General features: G+C 37.1%; 1 pseudogene; it reads right to left on the bottom strand.

Annotated features, from left to right (window-relative positions):
* Window positions 1–1,576: 1,576 nt before the first annotated feature.
* LOC116468128 (olfactory receptor 4A5-like) lies at window positions 1,577–25,554 on the bottom strand (annotated as a pseudogene).
* Window positions 25,555–26,346: the final 792 nt, after the last annotated feature.

Raw genomic sequence — 26,346 nt, 5'->3', positions numbered from 1 at the left:
AGGAAAAGACAATGAACCCCTTCTCACTTGAATGGGAGAATTAAACTGAAGTTATTTAATGCTCTGTCTGAGAATTGTGTTATTTGTAGGAAAAATACAATGCAGTAAATTCTTCTGTTGATACAACTGCATAAGAACAAATTAGAACTGTAAAAAGGTGAAGATGATAAAAGATAAAGAAAAGGAGTAGCCCAATTGGGCGAATGTAAAAGAAAAACAAAAGAGCCCAAAATTGCTGTTTTCAAAAATAAAACTGGTTTCCCTTTCCAGACCAACCAAAGATCTAAAGACTCTCAATGTAAGTAATGCCACTTAGCTTCTGATATTAAAGCCAATGCCACATGCTTTAAATGTTATAATAAATGTCATGGTGGATAAGCTTTTTGATGTGCTGCTGGATTTGGTTTGCCAATATTTTACTGAGGATTTTTGCATCGATGTTCCTCAAAGATATTGGTCTAAAATTCTCTTTTTTTGTTGTGTCTCTGTCAGACTTTGGTATCAGGATGATGCTGGCCTCATAAAATGTGTTAGGGAGGATTCCCTCTTTTTCTATCAATTGGAATAGTTTCAGAAGGATTGGTACCAACTCCTCTTTGTACCTCTGGTAGAATTTGGATGTGAATCCATCTGGTCCTGGACTTTTTTTGGTTGGTAAGCGATTGATTATTACCTCAATTTCAGAGCCTGTTATTGGTCTATTCAGAGATTCAACTTCTTCCTGGTTTAGTCATAGGAGGATGTATGCGATGAGAAATTTATTCATTTCTTCTAGATTTTCTAGTTTATTTGCATAGAGGTGTTTATAGTATTCTCTGATGGTAGTTTGCATTTCTGTGGGATCAGTAATGATATCCTCTTTATCATTTTTTATTGCATCTATTTGATTCTTCTCTCTTTTCTTCTTTATTAGTCTTGCTAGTGGTCTATCAATTTTGTTGATCTTTTCAAAAATGTCATCTCAAAATTGTCAGTGGAAGATTATTTGAGAAGACATCAGAAAGATTTTAAAGTGTGTCTCATAAACCCTACCAGTTAAACAAAAATAATTCTCAGACTCCAGTGGGAATTACCCCACTGCACACACACAGACTCTCAGCTCAAACCCAAGAAAAGTCAGTTGCAAAGATATTTGTGAGTATGGCTCTTGTATAATGTTGTAAATGCCAATAGAAAAACACAGAAATATTACAAAGTTTTTACGGAAATTGCACTAAAGAAAGCACCTTAGCCTTTTCTTGTGAACAGGAGTGACTATTTTTGGTTATCTACTCCTCTCTTCCTCCATCGTATGCTGAGAATGTGAAAAAAAATCCTGTCTCTAGTTTATAGGTCTGAAAATAGAGAAGAACCAAAATAAAAGAGCTGTACATTAGTACAGTTGCACCCAAAGAGCTTTGTCCACCCACTCTGGATATAGAATTTGAGATCCTGGATGTTAAAGTGAGGCCATGATGGGACAAGATGTTAACTGAGCTGAGAGTTCCTAAACCCTGCTTTTTCAATCTGGATCCCTGAATTGCCATTACAAGTCTGATAATCTCAATGGAAAGACCTTGTCTATATACCCCTATAGCTACATGAAGAGGGACACGCTTATTCTACTTACAGTTAATTTTTTACACCAAAGGTTTTCTGTACCATTTTTCATTTCTGAATTTCTCAAACTGTATGTTAAGGGATTCAACATGGGTGTGATAACTGTATAAAACATAGTGATAAATTTATCAATGGGAAAGTTTAAAACAGGTCTAACATACATGAAAACACAGGAAACAAAAAAGAGAACAACCAAATAGGTGTTCTAGAAAGGGCTGGCCCATGTAAGCTGGGAAGAAAATAGTCTTTTTATCACAGAGTAAGTCTACATCCATTTGAGTGAAATAGCAGTAGAATGTGCAGCATCCATAAATGACAAGTAGGCAAGGAAGAAATTATGGGGGACCCCAAGGAGGGACTGCCAATAATAGTCACCATGATAAGTAGGTTCCCCACCATGGTCACAATATATATGTATGAAAACATTACAAATAATGCTTTTTGCCCATCAGTGTCTTGAGCTAGACCCAAGAGGACAAATTGTGTAACTTTGCTAATCTGGCCCTTTGACTCTTCTTACAGGCTTGTATCAGAGTTGAGAGCTCAGGAGAAGAGGACTTGTAATGACATTGTGAACAGGAATATCAATACATCCATTATGTTACTGAGCACATCATCATTTTATCTTCAACAGTGGTTTATACTCAATGGACATTTAGTAAGTCTCTATTGTTGGCAACAGGCCCCCCAATCTGGCCATAAACAGGCCCAAAAACTGGCCATAAACAAAATCTCTGCAGCACTGTGACATGCTCGTGATGGCTATGACACCCACGCTGAAGGTTATTGGTTTGCAGGAATAAGGGCAAGGAACACCTGGCCCACCCAGGGCGGAAAACCACTTAAAGACATTCCTGAACCACAAACAATAGCATGAGCAATCTGTGCCTTAAGAACATGTTCCTGCTGCAGATAACTAGCCAGAGCCCATCCCTTTGTTTCCTGTTTTAGTTAATCTGTAATCTGTAGAAACAATGCTTATCTCTGACTTGCTGTCAATAAATATCTAGGTAAAACTCTGTTCATGGCTCTCAGCTTGGAAGGCTGTCAGCCCCCTAATTTTCACTCTACACTCTATATTTCTGTGTGTGTGTCTTTAATTCCTCTAGCACTGCTGGGTTAGGGTCTCCACAACTGAGCTGCTCTCAGCAAATGGTGCCCATACGTGGGGCTCAAACCTAGGTTGAAGGGTCACTGGAGCGATGATTGGAGAATATGGTACTGTGCTGGAGGACACTCAAGTACTCTTAAGCAAACCCCATGGTGAGTAAAAAGGGGAGCTCGGAAGCATCAGTGTAACAATGGGACAAGTGTGTGCTCTGGTTGGTTCCACCTTGGAACATTTTTACACTGATGATGAGGAGGAAATAGAATATAATGAAGTAAAAAGAAGAGGTGACAGAGCAGGTTTGTTTGCCAGCTAAATCTAAAGTGGCAAAGGAGGGAGAGGCTTGTCCCTACCCTTCTGCACCCCTTCATTATTTTGAAGAAAAGGAGTGGCCTGACCCTCCAGATCTTTCTTTTCTGGAGGACACTGGGTGAAAAGTAGTTGCCTCAGTGACTGTTCAGGCAGCACCTTGAGCAACCACTCTCAGTTCTATTCAGGCAGGAATTCAGCAAGCTAGATGAGAGGGTGATATAAAGGTTGGGCAGTTCCCTGTTAGAATACACCCCCTAGATCAACAGGGAAATATTATATCTACATTTGTGCCTTTTCCTTTTAAATCACTTAAAGAATTTAAACAAGCTATTAATCAATACAGACCAGGTTCTCCTTTTGTAATGGGACTGTTAAAGAATGTTGCTGTCCATTTGGATGATTCCTACTGACTGGGATGCTCTTACTTGTCTAACTCTTGCTCAGTTCTTACAATTTGAAAGTTGGTGGGCAGATGAACCTTCCATTCAGGCTACTCACAACACCCAGGCCAAACCTCAAATTAATATAACTGCAGACCAACTTTTGGGGGTCAGCAGCTGGGCTAGTTTAGATGCACAAGTGGTCATGCAGGATGATGCCATATGACAGCTTAGCAGAATGTGCACTAGAGCTTGGGAAAAAATCACTTCAGAAGGAGAGTAATATCCTTCCTTTAGTGCTGTTAAGCAGGGACCGAAAGAACTGTATGCAGATTTTATAGCTCGGTTACAGGAGTCTCTTAAAAAAGTGATTGCAGAATCAGCTGCTCAGGATATAGTGTTGCAGTTATTAGCTTTTGACAATGCTAATTCCAAGTGCCAGGCTGCTCTGTGACCTACTAGAAAGAAAGCATATTTAGTTGATTATATCAAGACCTATGACAGTATCAGAGATAATCCGCATAAAGCCACTTTGTTGGCACAAGCTATGGCAGGACTGAGAGTTGGTAAAGGAAATATTTCATTTCCCAGAGCTTGTTTTAACTGTGGGAAGCATGGTCACACTGAAAAAGAATGTAGAAAAAAATCAGTGAGTCAGGCTGCCAGTTGAGGGAAAAAAGAAAACTGCTGAGCCTGGAATATGTCCAAAATACAAAAAAAAAAAAAAAAAAAAAAAAAAAGGAAAACACTGGGCTAATCAGTGTCACTCTAAGTTTGATAAAGATGGGAACCCGATTATAGGAAATGCCATGAAGGGCCTGTCCTGGGCCCCATTCCAAACCAGGGCTTTTCTGACTCAGGCCATTCCCTCATCCCTGTGCAATGCCTGTCCCCCACCACAGCTGGAAGTTCCACAGTAGATTTATGCTGCACAAAAGCTGTGAGCCTTCTTCCTGCAGAACCACCACAGAAAGTGCCAACAGGAGTTTGTGGATCCTTGCCAGTGAGGACAGTAGGATTACTTCTAGGTAGATCTAGTTTAAATTTAAAAGGAGTGCAAGTACATACAGGAGTCATTGATTCAGATTACAATGCGGAAATTCAAATGGTTATATCTACTTCTGTTCCCTGGAAAGCAGAGCCAGGAGAGCACATAGCATGGCTCCTGATTGTGCTGTATGTGGGAATGGGGAAAAGTGAAACTAAACAAACAGGAGGATTTGGAAGTACAAATAAACAAGACAAAGAAGCTTATTGGGTGAATCAAATTACTGATAAATGTCATACCTGTGAAATAATTATTCAGGGAAAGAAATTTAAAGGTTTGGTAGATACAGGAGCAGACATTTCAATCATTTCTCTACAGCACTGGCTGTCCACGTGGCCAATTCCACCAACTCAATTTAACATAGTTGGATTTGGCAAAACCTCTGAAGTATACCAAAGTAATTATATTTTGCACTGTGAGGAGCCTGATGGACAACTTGGGACTATTCAACCAATTATAACATCTGCACCTATAAATTTATGAGAAAGAGATTTATTACAACAATGGGGAGCACAAGTTCTAATTGCAGAGCAACTAAACAGCCCTCAAAGTCAACATATGATGCATGAAACGGGTATGTCCCTAATATGGGACTAGGAAAAAATTTGCAAGTTTTGAAGGAACAACCTCAAGCGGAAAGACAAAGTTCCTCCCAAGATTTAGGATATCATTTTTGATGGTGGCCATTGTTAAGCCTCCAGAACCTATACCTTTAAAATGGTTAACAGATAAGCCAATTTGGATGGAACAATGGCCGCTGAGTAAAGAGAAACTGGAGGTTTTAGAGGACATAGTTACTGAACAATTAGAAAAAGGAAACGTAATCCCAAAATTTTCCCCCTGGAATTCTCCAGTCTTTGTTATTAAGGAAAAATCAGGTAAATGGAGAATGTTGACAGATAGATCTTAGAGCCATTAATTCAGTTATACAACCTATGGGGGCATTACAGCCAGTATTGCCTTCTCTTGCTATGATTCTGAAAAATTGGTCTTTAATAGTCATAGATTTGAAAGACTGTTTCTTTACTATCCCCTTAGCTGAGCAATATTGTGAATAGTTTTCATTTACAATTCCTGTGGTAAACAACCTGCAGCCTGCTAAGCATTTTCATTGTAAATGTTGCCACAAGGCATGTTAAACAGTCCAACAATTTGCCAGACTTATGTAGGGCAAGCAATTGAACCTACTTGGAAAAAATTTTCACAGTGTTATTATTCATTATATGGATGATATATTTTGTGCTGCTCCCACTCGAGAAATAATACTCCAATGTTATGATCACTTGCAAAATTTGATTTCTTGTGCTGGTTTAATTATAGCTGCTGACAAATTTCAGACAACTACTCCTTACTCCTACTTGGGGACCTTAGTGAAAGACACTACAATAGTCCCACAGAAAGTAACCATACATAGGGATCAACTGAAAACATTAAATAACTTTCAAAAGTTACTAGGGGACATTAATTGGATATGACCTGCTCTAGGTATTCCTACCTGTGCCATGGGTAATCCATTTTCTATCCTTAGAGGAGATCCCAGTCTCATTAATCCTCAGCAATTAACAAATGAGATGGAGGCAGAGTTACAGCTAATTGAGAAACAAGTGCATAGGGCTCAAATAAATAGAATAGATCCAGAGAACACTCTAAATTTGCTATTTTTTTCACCTCAGCATTCACCTACTGGTTTTATTGTGCAAAAGCAAGATCTTGTAGAGTGGCTTTTTTGTCCACATACTAATTCACAGACTCTAACTCCTTATTTGGATCAAATTGCTATGATAGGAAATGGGAGAACTTGGATTGTTAAATTATATGGATATGATCCTGGAAAAATTATTGTCCCTCTTATGAAGGCACAAATACAGCAAGCTTTTATAGTCTTACTTGGCAAACACAGTTAGCTGACTGTATGGGTATTCTCAATAACAATTTTCCTAAAACAAAACTGTTTCAATTTCTGAATTTAACTAATTGGATTCTCCCTAAAATAACTAAATTTAAACCAATTGAAGATGCTGAAAATGTCTTCATAGTTGTGTCTAGTAATAGTAAAGCTTCTTATTCTGGGTCAAAAGATAAAGTTTTCCAAATGCCCTATACTTCAATTCAAAATGAGGAGCTTGTAGCTGTAATTGAGGTATTGGCTGCTTTTAATATACCTATCAATGTGATTTCTGATTCTTCATACATGGTTCATTCCACACAATTAATTGAAAATGCTCAGTTATGATTTCATACAGATGAACAACTGATGACTTTATTTACCCAATTGCAAACAGCAGCTAGGATTAGAAAAGACCCTTTTTACATCACTCATATTAGGGATCATACACCTCTTCCAGGACATTTGACTTCAGGGAATCAAATGGCTGATCGCCTAGTTGCTACTGCAATATCTGATGCCAGACACTTTCACAGTTTAACCCATGTTAATGCCTCTGGTCTCAAACGCAGATACAGCTTTACCTGGAAAGAAGCTAGAGTTATTATCGAGCAATGCCCAACTTGCCAAATGGCACATTCCTCATCTTTTACAGTAAGAGTTAATCCTCGAGGATTGGAATCTAATTCTCTTTGGCAAAGGGATGTCACCTATGTTCCCTCATTTGGGAGACTAGCTTATGTGCATGTATGTATAGATACATTTTCTCACTTTGTCTGGGCTACATGCCAATCAGGAGAGTCTTCTGCCTGTGTTAAATGTCACCTTTTGCAGTGTTTTGTGGTGATGGTCATTCCAGCTTCTATTAAAACAGACAATGACCCAGGCTATACTAGCCAAGTTCTAGCTACATTTTTCTCTGTATGGAATATTAAACAAACACATTACTGGTATCCTATATAATCCTCAAGGACAAGCCAAGTGGAAAGAATGAATCTCTCCATGAAACAGCAGTTGCAAAAGCAAAACAGGGAAAATGGGGACTACAGGATACCACATATGTAGTTGAATCTAGCATTATTAACTTTAAATTTTTTGAGCCTGCTGAACAACATCTACAGAAACCAACTGCAAATACAGAAGCAGAACAACTGGTTTGGTGGAGAGATCCGATAACAAAAAGTTGGGAAATAGGTAAAATAATAACTTGGAGTAGATGTTATGCTTGTGTTTCTCCAGGACCAAATCAATAGCCAATTTGAGTGCCATTGAGGCAGCTACAGTCTTATTATGAATCAGATACCCAGGAAGAGGTTTTGGGACAATCCTAAAGACCCCCCAGTGGCAGCATTGTCCAAGTTGATGCTGAGGAGGACCCCAACTGCCATGAGCAACACCTGTTGAAAACAGCCACCTACCTGGGAACAGATCAAGAAGCTGTCACAGATTTCAGGAGAAAACCTGAGGAATGCGAGACAACTAGTCACAATGAGTACCTTAATGATAGCTGTGATAGCGGTGATCACTACTGGTGTGAGTATTCCTTCCACAAGGGCTGACACAGAGAACAATTATACTTACTGGGCATACTTACCTTTTCCACCACTTCTGTGACCTGTAACTTGGCTGGACCCCCCATTGGAGGTATACAGTAATGATAGCTCTTGGATGCTCAGTTCTACCAATGATAGAGGCCCATCTCACCCACATGAGGAAGGAACTGTTATAAATATTTCTTTAGGATTTGAACATTCACCTATCTGTTTGGGAAAGGCCACTAGTTGCCTAATCCCTCGCTATCAATCTTGGCTGACAATAATGCCTGGATGTAATCACTCTATGTTACAGTTACCATGTTTTCTGGTCTCAGTATTTACCATAATAAATCTGCTCCTATAGTTGAGGCATACCACCCTCAAAAACCTATTTTTAAGCAGGATTGGACCTGGTCAGAAAAAATGAACTTACTTATTTGGAAACATTGCATTGCAGAACAGGCAGAGGTGCTGCACAATGATTCCTATGGAATAATTATTGATTGGTCCCCTAAAGAGATGTTTAGCTTGAATTGCACCTCTCAGTCTGCATGCCATGACCTCACTATGTTCAGTTGGTCTGAACAAAATTGTCCAATGGTAGAAATGATAACAAGTATGGCAAGAGTTCCTATTGTCTGTAAACATGGTGGTATAGTGGCACCTCAACATTAAATGATATGGCTCACTCTAGGAGCTAAACATAAGGATTTCTGGAAACTATTAATGGCTCTTAATAAGATCAAAGTTTGGGAAAGAATAAAAAACATCTACAAGGACACTTTACAAACATGTCTTTGGATATGGCAAAATTAAAAGAACAGATATTTAAAGCATCCCAGGCACACCTGACTTTAATGCCAGGAACTGGAGTGCTTGAAGGAGCTGCAGACAGATTAGCAGCTATTAATCCATTAAAATGGATGAAAACACTTGGAGGCTCTGTGATTTTAATGATGATTGTGCTTTTAATCTGTGTTGTCTGTGTTTGTATAGTCTGCAGATGTGGATCCCGATTCCTGCGAGAAGTAGCTCACTGTGATAAAGCCACCTTTGCCTTTATCATCTTGAAAAAACAAAAAGGGGGACATGTTGGGAACAGGCCCCAAAATCAGCCATAAACAAAATCTCTCCAGCACTGTGACATGCTTGTGAGATTGAACTAGATGAACTCAGAATCCTTCCCAGTCTAATTACCGAGGATATTATTATTGCAGCTCTACATTATTCTGCTGACATTTTTTCATTTTTCATATTTTTATTATTAAATAACAATTTTCAAGCTTATGACAGTTACATGAACATTTCTAGCCTGTATATGTGAGATTTGACAAATACCATGAGCAAATAATATATTTCTCATACACTGTGTACCTCTTTAAGACTCAAGACTTCTTTGGAGAGATAGCAGATTATGGTGGTAAATGATGTGGATCCTGGAGCCACACTGCCTCTGCTGCAATCCCAGCTTCACTAATTACTATGTTACTTTGGGCCAACTACTGAAGCTCTTTGTGCCTCACTTACATTATCTTTAGAATGGGGATACCAATAGTTCTTACCTCTTATAGTTGTTATTTTATTAGAAAAAATTAAAGTGTCTAGAACACTGACTGGCACCTGATAAAGGCTCAATAACTGATAGCTGTTACTAGTAATCTTCAATGCTTCACTGTGAACATTGGATCAGAACAAATCACTCAGATATTTGTCAACTTGATAAGATTTATAGACATAGTCCAGGAAGAAATGAATAATACAACTGCACCTCATACACTCTTTGGGGGGCATATGTACAATAAAATTGTATGTCTAAAAAATTATTGATTTATTTATATGTGAGTAATAATTTAACTGTGAAGTAATATATCTTGATAAGAAGCAAGGAGAATTATAGGAAAAATTGGATCTATCATTACAAATAAAGCTAAATATTGAAGATGAAAGGAGAAAGAATCAAATAAGAAACAGAAATTATAGCTAATAAATGAATATCTACAAGCAATAAGAAGATTAATGTGATAATTAAGTGAGGCTAGTATTCTTTTAAAATTCTTCTTCAAAAAGATTTCTTTTAATGAGAAAATACTGGAAATGCAACCTCCTTATTGTCCTCAGCGTGACTCAGGAAGATTTTTGGGGTAGCCATAACAAATAAATACAGACAAAATCTTAGTAAAAAGTACATAAATAAAAGAAATTTCAAAAAGAAAAAAATCATTAGTTTCTCTATGTCTGCAGATCTGATGGTTAAGGACACACTTAAAGAAAAGAGGACATTAGGACAAGCAGAGCTACAAACCCAACTTTCTGACTATTCACTGTTGAAGAAACCTACAGAATAACTAAAACTTAAATAGAAAAGATTATTCCATTTACATAGATCTGGAAGTGGTGGAGTGCACATGCAGACAGAGTTAGAGCTGTCTCTAGACATCTGTTGTGATGGATAGTCTATGTTTATGTTTCATTCACATTACCTCTTCCAGCTGATTCTGGAGTTCTGTCCTTATTGAAGCTGTAGACTGATAGAAACACAACTGCTGAGGAACACAAGAGTATAATGTAGCCTACATTCAATTCTCTTTTTTTCAACCCTTACTTGCTACAAATATTTGTTCCTTTTCTCTATTAATCATCAGTGATAAATTTTATCACGCTAAATCTTCTGTTGGACAGTTTAACAGTTTACTTGAAGAAAACAGGATATGTAAACTATTCCCAATAGTTTAAGTCATCAATGATTTAATATCATAAAAAACTGAAAGATAGTATTAATAGGCTATTAACTTAAACCACTAACTTAACATTTTTCTTATGTAAAAATTTAACATAGTTTCTTCACAACATGACATTTTCAAAAGGTAAAATTCCATAAACATAAAAATAACCCTCCAAAGCACTTGACAATTGCAGTTTTATAAATATTTCTTAATCACAGTACACAAAGTACTTTCTGGAGCATGGGTTTCTTTACAAGCATATACTATTAGGTTTGCTGAGATAATTTTTAGATTCACACATAAAAATCCATATCATGCTTCCAGAACATAATAGTCATTGATTCCTTTACACTCTAACACGCTTGGCATGATATGCAATTTTAAATTCTTTAATCAAATATGTCTAAAAGTAATTCTACATATTTATTAACATATCATGTAAAGTATTATATCTTATAAATTAAGATGATAAATGTACTGGTTTATTTGTTACAGGTATATCACGGAACATGTTTCTCTACTTTTGGCAAAGTGGAAAATAAATGCCTATCAGACTGTATTCAAAACCAAATAGGCTTTGTATACTCTGATTAATGTCTGTGTTTCGCTAGCTTAATTTTCTTAATTAGAATTCCTCCAATGAAAATATATGATAGGTAAGACATTACCTATATTTAAACATATCACAGGAAATTTTAATGAATATCCCTGTCAGGGGTTTCAAGAATTCACATCTTGACCTTTGTCCTCAGTCCGAAAAATCAATGCTGCTTTTACTGAGGGTTACTATAGGTGCCTCATGCATTTATGTGTGATAATAAAACACATGAAAATGGATGATTTAGCCATGGATCTAGAAATAGATTTTAGTGGCTACAGTTTTCATATTTTCACACAGACTTCTCATTATTTCAGTGTTTCAGAAAAGTACAAAAGTATTTAAATCAGCTGCCAAAAATATGAAGATACTTAAACATAATGTCAACATTTACTGTACAAAGGTAGTTGAATATTTTATCTGCTGAAAAAATTTACTTTATAGAAAATCAAAGATCCCCCTTTTGCATGACTAAAATTGACCTAATTAGTGGAAATTAACCTGGACAAGTTGATTATTTTCTCTAAGAAAAAAGATTTGGTTCTTGCCAAGGAAGAGTAGCTGGATGCCAAGTAATGTATAAAGCCTGTAATGTAAATAAGAAAATTCTAAGGTAAATTGAAAAATAAAATATGACTTCATATTGTCAAATATTTATGAAAAGCAAGTAATATTTCAGCCAGAATGAACCAGCCTCATATTTTCTTACCCAATTATAAAACAAACAAAGAGACACCTTACCCTTGCTATTAGGAGTCTGTGTCCAAGAAGACTTGAAGCTCAAAGGCAGAGAGCCTTGAATTGAAGTTGATGTTCCACTTATTGGAAAGACAGGTAGTCACTGTTCTGCAATTTTAGGTTAGATTACAAGATGTTGATCAAGGCCTGAATTTGTGTCAGATGCAACCGTAATGATATATAGTCCATTAATTCAATCTCTTAATTTTAGTCAAATATTAATTCAATAATCATTTTTACAAGAAAGAAATTGTAATTTTCCAAGAAGGCAATCGGTCTCTAAGGACTTACATTGCCCATTCCATAAATTGGCTTGTCTTTGGCTCCACTGAGCATCTTTACCTCATTGTATGTTTAGTTAAATACTGGAACTTCTGTGTCAAAAGGGCCTTGGGGATAGAGTCCCATAAATACTTATCTCAACCAGCTAAAGATATTTCTCATGTAATAGGTATTACTAAACATGATTTATTGTGGAATATCCTCCACTAAAGTTGGCAGTTTTCAACTTGCCTAATAAATGGATTAAATATAGCCACCCCAAATGCAATTTGGATCACTTCTAAAATTTAAAGAGCACATCTAGATGCTATGTTCTCTTATCGGTAGGTGGTAAAAGATGCACAAAATATATATTTGATTCTGAAATACGATCTGATGTGAGCAAGGGTACTATGCATTAAATTATGACTCCAAGATGGAGTACTAATATAAGAATAAGGCATAACTCTCTATGCCCCTTCCAGTTGAAGTAAAAAAACTACTAAAGCTTTCCATTTGTCTGAACGAGGTAAAAGTGTTTGCTAGCTCAGATGATGCCTACCACAGCCCAGAATCTGAATTTATTGTTCCAACGAAGAAATACATTGAAAATATTAACTGATGCAGTTGTTGACTCAAAATATGCCATAGTCTACAGTAATTCACTATAACCCATATTTATTGCCAAAGCGGACAGTAAAATATAGATATAATATATATTTATCTTCTTTAAAAAGCAGAAATCACTTGTTTTACACCAAATTTAGAATGAGAAAAAATAGACGCACTAGAAAAATATAAAATACATGCACTTTAAAGCATTTAAAAACTTTAATAAGTAAAGAATTTGAGGGAATAACATTTCAAAGAGATGTCTGCCTTTGGGTTCTTTCCTCTAAGAGTACAGAATAAGTCTAAAGCCACAAATGAAAGCCTGAAAAGTTGGGTGGGACCTTATATAGATGCTGTTCTCAGAAGAATAAGTGAACCTCAAAGTCTACCAAGAAAAAGAGTTCTTTTTAATCAACCAGGCTTGCACTGGAGACCACAGAGGACTTTACTCTTGGAGTAGGGATTAATAGACAAAGGTGTAGGAATGAATAGACAATGAAATAGTATGCAAAGGAACTCAAGCCTAGCTTAGGTCATCTCATTCCTTCATTGGATTAATGTTGTCAGGGATTTTTATATCTTCAATCCTAGCTGCTGACTAGAAAAATAGTCAATCCTCTTTTAAAGAAAACCAACATAATAAAAGTCTTAATATGTCTTAGAATTTTTAATATGCAAAATGTAGCACTCAAAAATAACAAAGTTTAGGAGAAGACAAGGCCTAATCAAAAGACAAAATCAAAATAAAACAGATACAGATGATTCAAATAATGGAAAACAGACATTTTAAATATACCTAGTGTATACAAATAATTAAAACACAAGATGCACAATACATTGAACCAACTAAGTTTGAAAACTAAAATATACGATACACAAAAGTAAGAACTCAGTGGTTGCATGTAACAGAAGATTAGAAACAGTTAAAGAGAGTAATAGTAAATTAGAAGAAAATAAGCAGAACAAAGCAGAAAGCAATAAAGTTAATGCAGAAAATGGTACAAAAGAAGTATAAAGTTCACAGTACAAAACTCTTAACATGTATTGAATTATAATTGCAGAAAAATAGGCAAAGTATTTGAAGGTATATGGCTGTAATTATTTTTAGAGGTTCTGGAGTACATGTGCAGGCTTGTTATATAGGTCAACTGTATGTCATGGGGGTTTGGTGGACAGATAATGCCATCACCTGGGTAATAAGCATGGCAATTGATAGGTACTTCTTCTGATACTCTCCCTACTCCCATCCACCCCTTTCAATAAGGCCTCAATATCTGTTGCTCCCCTTCTAGTATCCATGTGTTCTTCCTATTTAGCTTGAATAACTAGTCTTATCTCCCACTGATAAGTAAGAAACATGCAGTATTTCTTCTAATTTGCTTAGGATAATGACCTCTGGGTCTATCCATGATGTTTCAAAGACATAATCTCAAAGTTGTTATTGCTGCATAGTATTCTACGGTGTACTTTTGCCGATTTTTTAAATCCAGTCTACTGTTAATGACCATTTAGTTTGATTCTATGTCTTTGCTATTGTAAATATTGCTGTAATGAACATATGTGATATTGTTTGGCGTGTCATCACCCAAATCTCATTTTGAATTCACAGGTGTTGTGAAATAGACCTAGTGGAAGGTAATTGAATGATGGGGGTAGGTCTTTCACATGCTGTTTTCTTGATTGTGAATAAGACTCACAATATCTGATGGTTTTAAAAGGGGGAGTTTGCCTGCAGGAGCTCTCTATTTGCATGCTGCCATCTATGTGAGACTCAACTTGTTCCTCCTTGCCTTCTGGCATGATTGTGAGGCATCCCTAGCCACTTGAAGCTGTAAATCTACTAAACCTTTCTTTTGCAAATTGCCAAGTCTTGGGTATGTCTTTATCAGCAGTGTGAAAATGGACTAATACAATAAATTTGTACCAGTAGAGTGGGGCACACTGAAAAGATACCTAAAAATAAGGTAGTGACTTTCGAACTGGGTAACAAACAGAGGTTGCAACAGTTTTGAGGGCTCAGAAGAAGACAGGAAAATGTGGGCAAGATTGAAATTTTCTAGAGACTTCTTGAATGGCTTTGACTAAAATTATGGATAATGATATGGACATTGAAATCCAGGCTGAGGTGGTCTCAGGTGGAGATGAGGAATTTTTTTGGGAACTGGAGCAAAGGTGACCCTTCTCATATTTTAGCAAAGAGACTGGCAGCATTTTGCCCCTGCCCTAGAGATTTGTGGAACTTTGAACTCAAGAGAGATTATTTAGGGTATATGTTGGAAGAAATTTCTAAGCAACAAACATTCAAGATGTGACATGGGTGCTGTTAAAGGCATTCATTTTTATAAGGGAAGCAGAGAATTAAAGTTTGGAAAATTTTCAATGTGACAATGCAGCAAAAAAAATCCCTTTTTTCTGAGGAGAAATTCAAGCAGGCTGCAGATATTTGCATAAGTAATGAGGAGCAAATATTAATTACCAAGACAATGTGAAAAATGTCTCCAGGGCATGTCAGAGAATTTTGTGGCAGCCTCTCTAATCACAGGCACTGAGCATAGGAGAAAAAATGGTTTCATGGGCCTGACCCAGCGTCCCTCTGCTGTTTGCAGTCCAGTTACTTGTTGCCCTGCATCACAGCTCTCCAGTCATGACTAAAAGGAGGCAAAGTGCAGTTCAGGCTGTGGCTTCAGAAGTTGCAAGCCCCAAACTTTGGCAGCTTCTATGAGTTTTGAACCTGTGGGTGCACAGAAGTCAAGAATTTAGGTTTGTGAACTTCCATCTAGGTTTCAGAGGATGTATGGAAATGCCTGGATGTCCAGGCAGAAGTTTGTTCCGGAGTGGGGAACTCATGGAGAACCTCTGCTAGGGCAGCATGGGAGGGAAATGTGGGGACAGAACCCCCCAAAGGGAGTCACCACTCCAGCGCTGCCTAGTGGAGCTATGAGAAGAAGACCACTGTCCTCCAGACTCCAGAATGTTAGATCCAAGGACAGCTTGCACCATGCACCCAGAAAAGCTGCAGGCACAACATCAGCCCATGAAACCAGCCAGAAGGAAGGCTATACCCAGCAAAGTCACAGAGGCAGAGCTGTACAAGACCATTGAAACCCACCTCTTGCATCAGTGTGACCAGGATGTGAGACATGGAGTCAAAGGAGATCACTTTGGAGTTTTAAGATTTGACTGCTCAACTGGATTTTGGACTTGTATGGGGCCTGTATCACCTTTATTTGGCCAATTTCTCCCATTTTTAATGACTTTGTTTACCAAAAGCCTGTACCCTCATTGTATCCAGAAAATAATTAACTTGTTTTTGATTTTACATGCTCATAAGCAGAAGGGACTTGCCTTGTCTCAGATGAGACTTTGGACTGTGGACTTTTGATTTAATGCTGAAATGAATTAAGACCGTGGGGGATTATTGGGAAGGAAAAATAGGTTTGGAAATGTGAGTACATGAGATTTGGGTGTGGACAGGTGTGGAATGACATGGTTTGGCTGTGTCCCTACCCAAATCTCATCATTAGTTCCTGCATGTTGTGGGAGATCTGATAGGATGTAATTGAATTATGGAGACAGATCTTTCCTATGCTGTTCTCACAGTAGTGAATAAGTATCAGGAGTTCTGATTGTTTTATAAGGAGATTGCCTGCACAAGCTCTGTCTTTGCCCGCTGCCAAGCATGTAAGACATAATTTCCTCCTCCTTGCCTTCTGTCATGATTGTGTGGCCTCCCCAGCCATTTGGAACAGTAAGTCTACTAAACCTCCTTTTTTGTAAATTGACAGACTCAGGTATGTCTTTATCAGCAGTGTGAAAACAGTAATACAATATGCATTGACATATTTTTATAATAGAACATTTTATGTTCCTTTGAGTATATACTCAATAATGAGATTGCTGGGTGAAGTGTTAATTCTGTTTCTAGATCATTGAGTGATTGCCACACTGCTTTCTATAATGACTGAATAAATTTACACTCCCACCAGCAGTGTATAGGTATTGCCTTTTCTCTATAACATTACCAGCGTCTATTTTTTTTTTTTTTACCATTTAGTAATAACCAATTTGAATGTTATGCAAAGGTATCTAGTTGTAGTTTTGATTTGCATTTCTCTAATATTTGATAATATGGTGCATTTTTCACATACTTGTTGGCTGCATGTATGTCTTATTTTGAAAAGTGTCTGTTCATATCTTTGCCCATTATTTTATGGGCAAAGTACCTTTTTAATATTTGTGTTTTGCTTGTAAATTTGTTAAAGGTCATTAAACATTCTGGATATTAGACTTTTCTAAGATCCATAGTTTGAAAATATGTTCTCCCAATCAGTAGGTTGTCCGTTTACTCTGTCGATTGTTTCTTTTGCTCTGCAGAAGCTCTTAAGTTTAATTGTATTCCATTTGTCAATTTATTTTCTTGCAATTTCTTTTGGCATCTTCATCAAAAATCTTTAGAACATGTCTCAAAAAAAGAAGAGCCGTCTTTGACCAACCCATAGTCAATATTGTACTGAATGGGCAAAAGCTGGACACATTCCCTTTGAAAACCAGCACAAGACAAGGATGTCCTCTCTCACGATTCCTATTCGACATAGTATTGAAATTTAGGCCAGGACAATCAGGCAAAAGGAAGAAAAAAATATTCAAATAGGAAGAGACCAAGTCAAATTGTCTATGTTTGCAGATGACAGAATTGTATATTTAGAAAACACCATCGTCTCAGCCCAAAAACTCCTTAAGCTGATCAGCAACTTCAGGAAAGTTTGGGATAAAAAATAAATATGCAAAAATCACAAGGCATTCCCATACACCAACAATAAACAGTGAGCCAAATCATGAGTGAACTCTCATTCAAAATTGCTACAAAGAGAAGGAAATACCGAGGAATAAAGGAATGTGAAGGACCTCTTCAAGAACTACAAACCACTGCTCAATGAAATAGGAGAGGACACAAACAAATAAAAAAATCCATTCTCATGGATAGGAAGAACCAGTATCGTGAAAATGCCCATACTACCCAAAGTAATTTATACATTCAATGCTATCCCCATCAAGCTATCACTGACTTTCTTCACAGAATTAGGAAAATTAGGAAAAACTACTTTAAATTTCATATGGAACCAAAAAACAGTCCATATAACCAATACAATTCTAAGTAAAAATAACAAAGCTGGAGGTATCATGCTACCCAACTTCAAACTATAGCACAAGGCTACAGTAATGGAAACAGCATGCTGCTGGTACCAAAACAGAGATATAGACCAATGAAACAGAACAGAAACCTCAGAAATGACACCACACATCTACAACCATCTGATTTTCAACAAACCTGACAAAAACAAGCAACGGGGAAAGAATTCCCTATTTAATAAATGATGCTGGAAAAACTGGATAGCCATATACAGAAAACTGAAACTAGACCCCTTCCTTACACTTTACATATAAATTAACTCAAGATTAATTAAGGACTTAAATGTAAAACCTAAAACCATAAAAACCCTAGAGGCACACCTAGGCAATACCATTTAGGACATAGGCATGGGCAAAGACTTCATAACTAAAACACCAAAAGCAATTGCAACAAAAGACAAAATTGACAGATGGGATCTAATTAAACTAAAGAGCTGCTGCACAGCAAAAAAAAAAAAAAAAACCTGTCATCAGAGTGAACAGGCAACCTACAGAATGGGAGGAAATTTTTGCAAACTATCCATCTGACAAAGGGCTAATAACCAGAATCACAAGGAACTTAAACAAATTTACAAGAAAAAAACAAAGAACCCCGTCAAAAATTTGGTGAAGAATATTAACAGACACTTCTCAATAGAAGACATTTATGCAGCAACAAACATACGAAAAAAAAGCTCATCATCACTGGTCATTAGAGAAATGCAAATCAAAACCAAAATGAAATACCACCTCACATCAGTTAGAATGGCAATCATTAAAAAGTCAGGAAACAACAGATGCTGGAAAGGATGTGGAGGAATAGGAACACTTTTGCACTGTTGGTTGGAGTGTAAATTAGTTCATCCATTGTGGAAGACAGTGTGGGAATTCCTTAAGGTTCCAGAGCCAGAAATACCATTTGACCCAACAATCCCATTACTGCGTATATACCCAAAGGACTTTAAATCATTCTACTGTAAAGACACATACACACATATGTTTAATGCAGCACTATTTACAATAGCAAAAGCTTGGAACCAACCCAAATGCCCACAAATTATAGACTGGATAAAGAAAATGTGCCACATATATACCATGGAATACTATGCAGCCATAAAAAAGAGTGAGTTCATGTCCTTTGCAGGGACATAGATGAAGCTGGAAAACATCATTCTCAGCAAACTAACACAGGATCAGAAAACCAAACACCGGATGTTTTCACTCATAATTGGGAGGTGAACAATGAGAATACATGGACACAGGGAGGGAAACATCACACACTGAGGACTGTTGGGGTTGGGGGCAAGGGGAGAAAGATCTTTAGGACAAATACCTAATGCATGCGGGGCTTAAAACCTAGATGACAGGTTGATGGGTGCAGCAAACCACCATGACACATGAATATCTATGTAACAAGCCTGCATGTTCCACACATGTATCCCAGAACATAAAGTATAATAAATAAAAATAAAAATTTCTTCATGAAGTCCTATGTCCAGAAAGTTTTTCTTAAGTTACCTTTCAGGGTTTTACAGTTTTAAGTTTTACATTTAAAACACTGATCATCTTGAGTTGATTTTTGTATATGACGTAAGGTAGGGGTCCAGTTTCAATCTTCTACATATGGCTAGCAAGTAATCCAAGTATGATATATTGAATGGGGAGTCCATTCCGTATTGCTTGTTTTTGTTCATTTTGTCAAAGATCAGTTGGTTATAGGTGGGCAGCATTATTTTTGGGCTCTATATTCTGTTCCATCGGTCTATGTGTCTGTTTTTGTACCAGTATCATGTTCTTTTGTTTGCTGTATCTCTGTAGCATAGTAGTATAGTTGAAGCCAGGTAATGTGATGCCTCCAGCTTTGTTCTTTTTACTTAGGATTATCTCGGCCATTCGAGCTCTTTTTTGGTTCCCTGTGAATTTTAAAATAGTTTTTTTCTAATTCTGTGAAAAATGCCATTGATATTTTTCATATTCCATAGCATTGAATCTGTAAATTTCTTTGGGAAGTATGGGCATTTTAACAATATTGCTTCTCACTATTAGTTCTCTTTGTAGAGACCTTTCATATCCCTACTTAGCTCTTTCTAGATAATTTACCCCTTGACAATTGTGAATGAGATTACTTTCTCCATTTGGCTCTTGGCTTGGATACTATTGGTGTATAGTAATGGTACCAATAATCTCTGTATGTTGATTTTGTATCCTGAAACTTCGGTAAAGTTGTTTAACAGAGTGAGAAGCCTTTTGGCAGAGACTATGGGGTTTTCTAGATATAGAATTGTGCGGTCTGCAAAATCTGATATTTTGACTTCTGCTCTTCTTACCTTTCTGCATTTTATTTGTTTCTCTTGTTTGATTGCTCTCACCAGAACTTCTCAAACTATGTTAAATAGAACCAATAAGAGAGAGTATTCATGGCTTGAGCCAATTTTCAAAGGGAATGTTTCCAGCTTTTGCCCATTCTATAAAATGTTGGCTATAGATCTGCCCTAGATGGCTCCTGTTATTTGGAAGTATATTCTTTTAATGCCTAATTTATTGAGGGTTTCTAACCAGAAGATATATTGTATTTTATCACAAGTGTTTTCTGCATCTATCAAGATAACCATGTGGTTTTTGTCTTTAGTTCTGTTTCTGTGATGAATCACAATTTTTGATTTGCATAGGTAAAACCAACCTTGCCTCCCAGAGATAAGGCCTATTTGATCATGGTGGATTAGATTTTTGATGTGCTATTGGATTTGATTCGCTAGCATTTTGTTGAGAATTTTTTCCTCTATGTTTATCAAGGATATTGGCAAGAAGTGTTATTTTATTGTTGAGTCTCTGCCAAGTTTTGGTATCAGGATGATGCCGGCCTCACAGAATTAAATAAGGAAGAATCCTTCCTCCTCAATTTTTCAGAATACTTTCCCTTGTAATGACACCAGCTCTTATTTTATGTCTAGTGGAATTTAGCTGTGAATCCATCTGGTCCTGGGCTTTTTCTAGTTGTTAGGCTTTTTCTTAGTGATTCAGTTTTGGAACTCATTATTGATCTCTTCAGGGATTCCACTTCTTCCTGTGACAGCTTACTTCATTGCAAATCTCAATGTGGTGGAGACAGTATCTGGTCATTACATTATATATTCTGGTTATATGATTGTCCCTGTGCTTTAGTCTTATTTATTATTCATGGGGAAGGATCCATTGCCTTGGTATCACAATCATTGTCATTTCTAACCAGGGGATATCTTTTCTAATAAATAAAGTAAAGCAAATTACTCACCACCTTAGAATTCAGCGCTATGACTACATGTCCCATCACTTAGAAGCTATTGTCTAGATAGAACATTGAAATGGGCTCCTAAAGGCTGAGTCATGGTACCACCCTGAACATTCCACCCCAAAAACCTGGAATGCTTTCTTCCATATGTTTGACACACAGTATGTGTTCAATAATTTTACTGTACATAAACCTTGTGCTACATATATCTATGGGAGGTTATCTTCACACTGATAAACATTCCCCCATGCAGCCTAATCAATGTCCTTCTCCATTTCAATATCCACAAGATCCAATTCCACATGTTCCTATGATTACTGTCATTTAAATTACGTAGAATTGTAATTTTTAACAAAATAAATTATTTACTTCTAGAAAAGAACCATATTTTCTGCTTGCAGTATAATGTTACCTGAACCTAAATATTAACCCGGATGCAAAGAGGGACTGCTCTGGGAAAGGGCATGAGACCTTTATTGAGGTGGCTTTCTGCAACTTCTAAACATACTGAAAGTGCTGTCATCTGAATGCTGTCTACTTACAGCACACTCAACAGCTGGAAAGATAAATTCTTCTTTCCTAAATGAAGGAAAGGGCATGGCCTCCTCATATACATCATAACATACCCCTTATGCCCCTTTAATTTGTGTATTCTTATACATTATCAGAACAGCTTTTTTAGGATTATCTTACTTGAGGGGGACTAGGAGAGAAAGCTTCAAGGACAAATTATGTCTCTTGCCATTGCAGCTGATCTGAGTTGCAACTACTATTTACCATCTTCTTCCTTATCAATTTTTTCCACTTCACCTTCTGCTAGCATCTCTATAGATCTCATAACTTATTTAATGGGATAGTCCAGACTTTCATCCTCAAAATGCCTCATCCATGTTCATTATACCCATTCAGGAAAGGATGGTTGCACTTTCTGATTTATTACCTCTATTTGGAAAGGAAATGGCAAGACATACTTAAATAAGTCATCTGGAAGACAAAAGTATTATTTCTTGCAACGATTGTGTTATAACACCTCCATTCCACATCACAATCAAGTCAATTACCTCTGCCACAGTTGTGGGAAGAGCCATCTCTAAATCACTACAGATAGCAACCCTTTGCATGATAGGAGATCCAGATTTAATCCAATATTGTGACTCATGGGACAAAATAAAGAAAAGGGCTCTTTAAAGACATAATTGATCCATTTTATCACCTACCTTAAATATTTTCATAACATTGAAAACTGCAATTATGCTAGCCAATCAATAAATATTCTTATATTTCAAAAAACTTGAATTCAGTGTTCTATCATTTGAACCAAAAACATCGTAACTGAAATAGCTGCATTTTAAATGTGGTTATGAAATGGTTTTAATTTAAAAGACTTTTTAAATTTACATTGATAGTTCAAACATTACCATATTGTTTTAATTGTTATAACATTGTAAACTGTCATATTCAGAATGGCTTATTAGTCTTTCAAAATTTAATTGCAAATTTTATATCTTTGAGCTTCCAGTTCAACTTTTCAGATTAAAGGAATGTCCAGAAGGGTTTGCTTTTATGTGGAAAGAAATGCAACATATGGTTACCATTTTCCCCAGAGATATACACTTAGCATAATGCCACAATTTGGTGAAATGAAACTTGGACATGAACATAATCAAAATAAATTAATTAATTACTTTGGTAACATTGTAATAGTTTCTTCCTCTGAAGAAGCAAAGCGGAAAAGTATGGGGAATACAGTAAATATTAGTAGTATAATGTGATTGATCAGTCTAGTCAAAAAACAGAGCTTAGACTTATCATGCAAGATTCTGGGAACAACATGGTTTATGACCTTCAGAGGCATTTCACAAACCTCAGCAATTTTACCACTAGATATTCAACATACTGTAATAAGAAAGAATCGGGAGGCCAAGGCAGGTGGATCACAAGGTCAGGAGATTGAGACCATCCTGGCTAACATGGTGAAACCCTGTTTCTACTAAAAAATACAAAAAAATTTAGCCAGGCATGGTGGTGGGTGCCTGTAGTCCCACCTACTTGGGAGGCTGAAGCAGGAGAATGGTGTGAACCCGGGAGGCAGAGCTTGCAGTGAGCTGAGATCACGCCACCACACTCCAGCCTGGGTGTCAGCGAGACTCAGTCAAAAAAAAAATGAAAGAAAGAAAGAAAAAAAAAAAAGAAAGAAAGAAAGAAATGACAAGGCCTCTAGAAGATTCATAATGGGAAGTTACTCATGCAATGCCATTAGACCCAAGAACCCTAAAGCGCCGTCATTTTTGGAAGTGTATATGTATGAACATATGCAGATGGAAGACTCTAGCTGAAACCTAATCCTGCCACCATGTGATGATTATTGGGATTTGGGGTTCAATAATTCCTGATAGAGTGTCCAGAGGAAGTCCATTGGAAAGGCAACTACTGAGAATTTATTGGGCTTTCACGGAAACACAATTTAATGCTGTTAATGGCATAGCTTAACAAAATATCTTAATAAAATATAAATAGTATGTATAGAAACGTATTTCAGGAGGTGGCTCTGGGAAGTATATCATGTTCATAAGCATAACTTTCAGAGCAAATGGAACCTCTCCCAGAGGTTTCCAGTCCTGTTGCTCAGTGGCATGAACGCAATTATATATTTCCAGTTTCAAAGATATTTGTGAGTATGGTGCTTATATATTCTACAGTCTTTAAGTAAATCACACTGAAGGAAGCACCATTGCTTTTCCTTATGAACAAGAGCATCTATTTTAATTACCTAGCCCTCTCTTTCTCCATTGTCAGCTGGGCATGTAGAAGAAATATCCTGTCTCAATAGATATGTAAATAGAGAAAAACCATAATTTAAACAGTGCACAAGGGAAACTACATCAAAGGAGCCCCATCCACACTCAATGCAGATATAGACGTTGAGATCTTGAACATTCAAAGAGATGCCATAATGAGACAACATCTCTTTGAGCTGTGAGCTTCTAAATCCTGCCTTCCCAACCTAGGATACCTGAACTGCACTTAGATGTCTAACAGTACCATGGCAAAGATGTTGTCTACATATATGTCTTCTAAAAGAAGAGGAACACCCTTATTCTATTTATTTATTTATTTATTTTGAGAGAAAGTCTAGCTGTGTCACCCAGGCTGGAGTGCAGTGGCACAATCTCAGCTCATTGCAAACTCTGCCTCCTGGATTCAAGTGATTCTCCTGCCTCAGCCTCCTGAGTGGTTGGGAAAACAGGGACACACCCCCACTTCTGGATAATTTTTGTATTTTTTAGTTGAAGCAGGGTTTCACCATATTGGCCAGGCTGGCCCCGAAATCCTGACCTCATCATCTCCCCCGCTGCATCCCAAAGTGCTGGGATAACAGGCATGAGCTGCCGCGCCCCTCCAGAACACCATTATTCTAACTATAGTTGAGTTTTTTCACAAGAATTCTCATCTCTAAATTTCTCAATTTGTATATTAAGGGATTCAACATGGGTGTGATAATTGTATAAAACACAGTCATGAATGTATCAATAGGAAAGTTTGAAACAGGTTAAACAAACATGAAAATACAGGGAACAAAATAGAGGACAACCATGGTAATGTGGGAGCCACAGGTAGACAGGACTTTATGCCTCCCTTCCTGACTATAAGTTTTAAGCGAGTTTAGTGTGACCCCAAGGAGATTAGTGGAAGAGTGAAGAAGACCATACAGATTGCTCCACTATTGGCAATCACAGTGAGGCCTATAAAGTAGGTGTCAGTCCATGTCAGTTCCAATAATGGATACATGTCACAAAGGAGTCAATGACACTGGGGCCACAGAAAGGGAGATTGTACACAACAACAATTTGAAACACAGAATGCACAAAGCCTCTTAACCAGGCCACCACCAACAGAAGGATGCAAACCTGTCGATTTATGATGATCAAATAGTGCAGTGGCTTAGAGATGGCCACATAGCAATCATAGGCCATCAACACCAGAAGGAAGACCTCAGCACCACCAAATACGTGGTCTATAAATAGCTGACTCATGCAAGCTGGGAAGGAAATAGTATTTTTATCACAGAGTAAGTCTACAATCAATATGGGATAAATGGTGGTGGAATACACAGCATCTACAAATGACAGGCAGGCAAGGAAAAAATACACTGGGGAGTCCAAGGAGGGGTGGCAATAATGGTCACCACAATGAGCAGGTTGCCCACCATAGTCACAATGTATGTGAGTAAAAACATTACAAATAATGCTTTTTGCACATCAGGATCCTGAGTGAGGCCCAGGAGGACAAATTCTGTAACATTGTTACTCGGTCTCATTTACTCTTCTTTAAGGCTTATATCAGAGTTGAGAGCTCAGGAGGGCAGGACCTGTAATGAAACAGTGAACAGGAGCATGAATACATACATGATGTCACAGAGCACATCTTCATCTTTATGTCTTAAACAGAGGTTTATGAACAATAAACATTTAGTGAGTCTCTACTGAGTTGCTCATCTCCTCAAAGATTACAGGTCAAGCCTACAGTTAACAGCTTCTGTCTCAAAGTTTTAGTGAATATTTTGTACAGAGGAAGAGTTAAAGGCCCAACAGCCATTTATACATTTCAAAACTCCTTAATTAAAATGTATTTCTTGGCATGACAATTAGCTATGGTGAATAGTCAACAGATTTTGGTCTGAAGAAACTTACTTTCTGGTGGTAGTAATAAACTCTAAATAAGTAAATTGACATAGATTCAGTCCTTTGAGTTTGTAGTTGCTGTGGGATCTTTATGATCAGGGTAGCATTAAAATTAACATCCTCTGAAATATCTCACTCAGGACTATGGAATTCCATTATTAGACATTTGGTCCTTCATGCCTCGAAGGATGTTCAGTCTTTATGAATATCTCATTAAATGTCAAGAGACTGTACATCAACCTGTATATATAGTAAAATGTTATTTATCACATTATTCCCTGTTGCAATTACTTGATCTGACATCTGTTTGCCTTATAAGAAGCAACAAGTCTCTAGATCATATCCTTGCCTGTTTCATAATTTTTATCACACTTACAATAATATCCTGATTTTCAGCAACTACTTTTAAACTCAAGTAAACTAACTGG

This window comes from Hylobates moloch, unplaced genomic scaffold (genome assembly GCF_009828535.3).
Source record: "Hylobates moloch isolate HMO894 unplaced genomic scaffold, HMol_V3 SCAFFOLD_5, whole genome shotgun sequence".
Lineage (NCBI taxonomy): Eukaryota > Metazoa > Chordata > Mammalia > Primates > Hylobatidae > Hylobates > Hylobates moloch.
The sequence above is the reverse complement of the archived record's forward strand: the minus strand, read 5'-3'. Positions and strand labels throughout refer to the sequence as shown.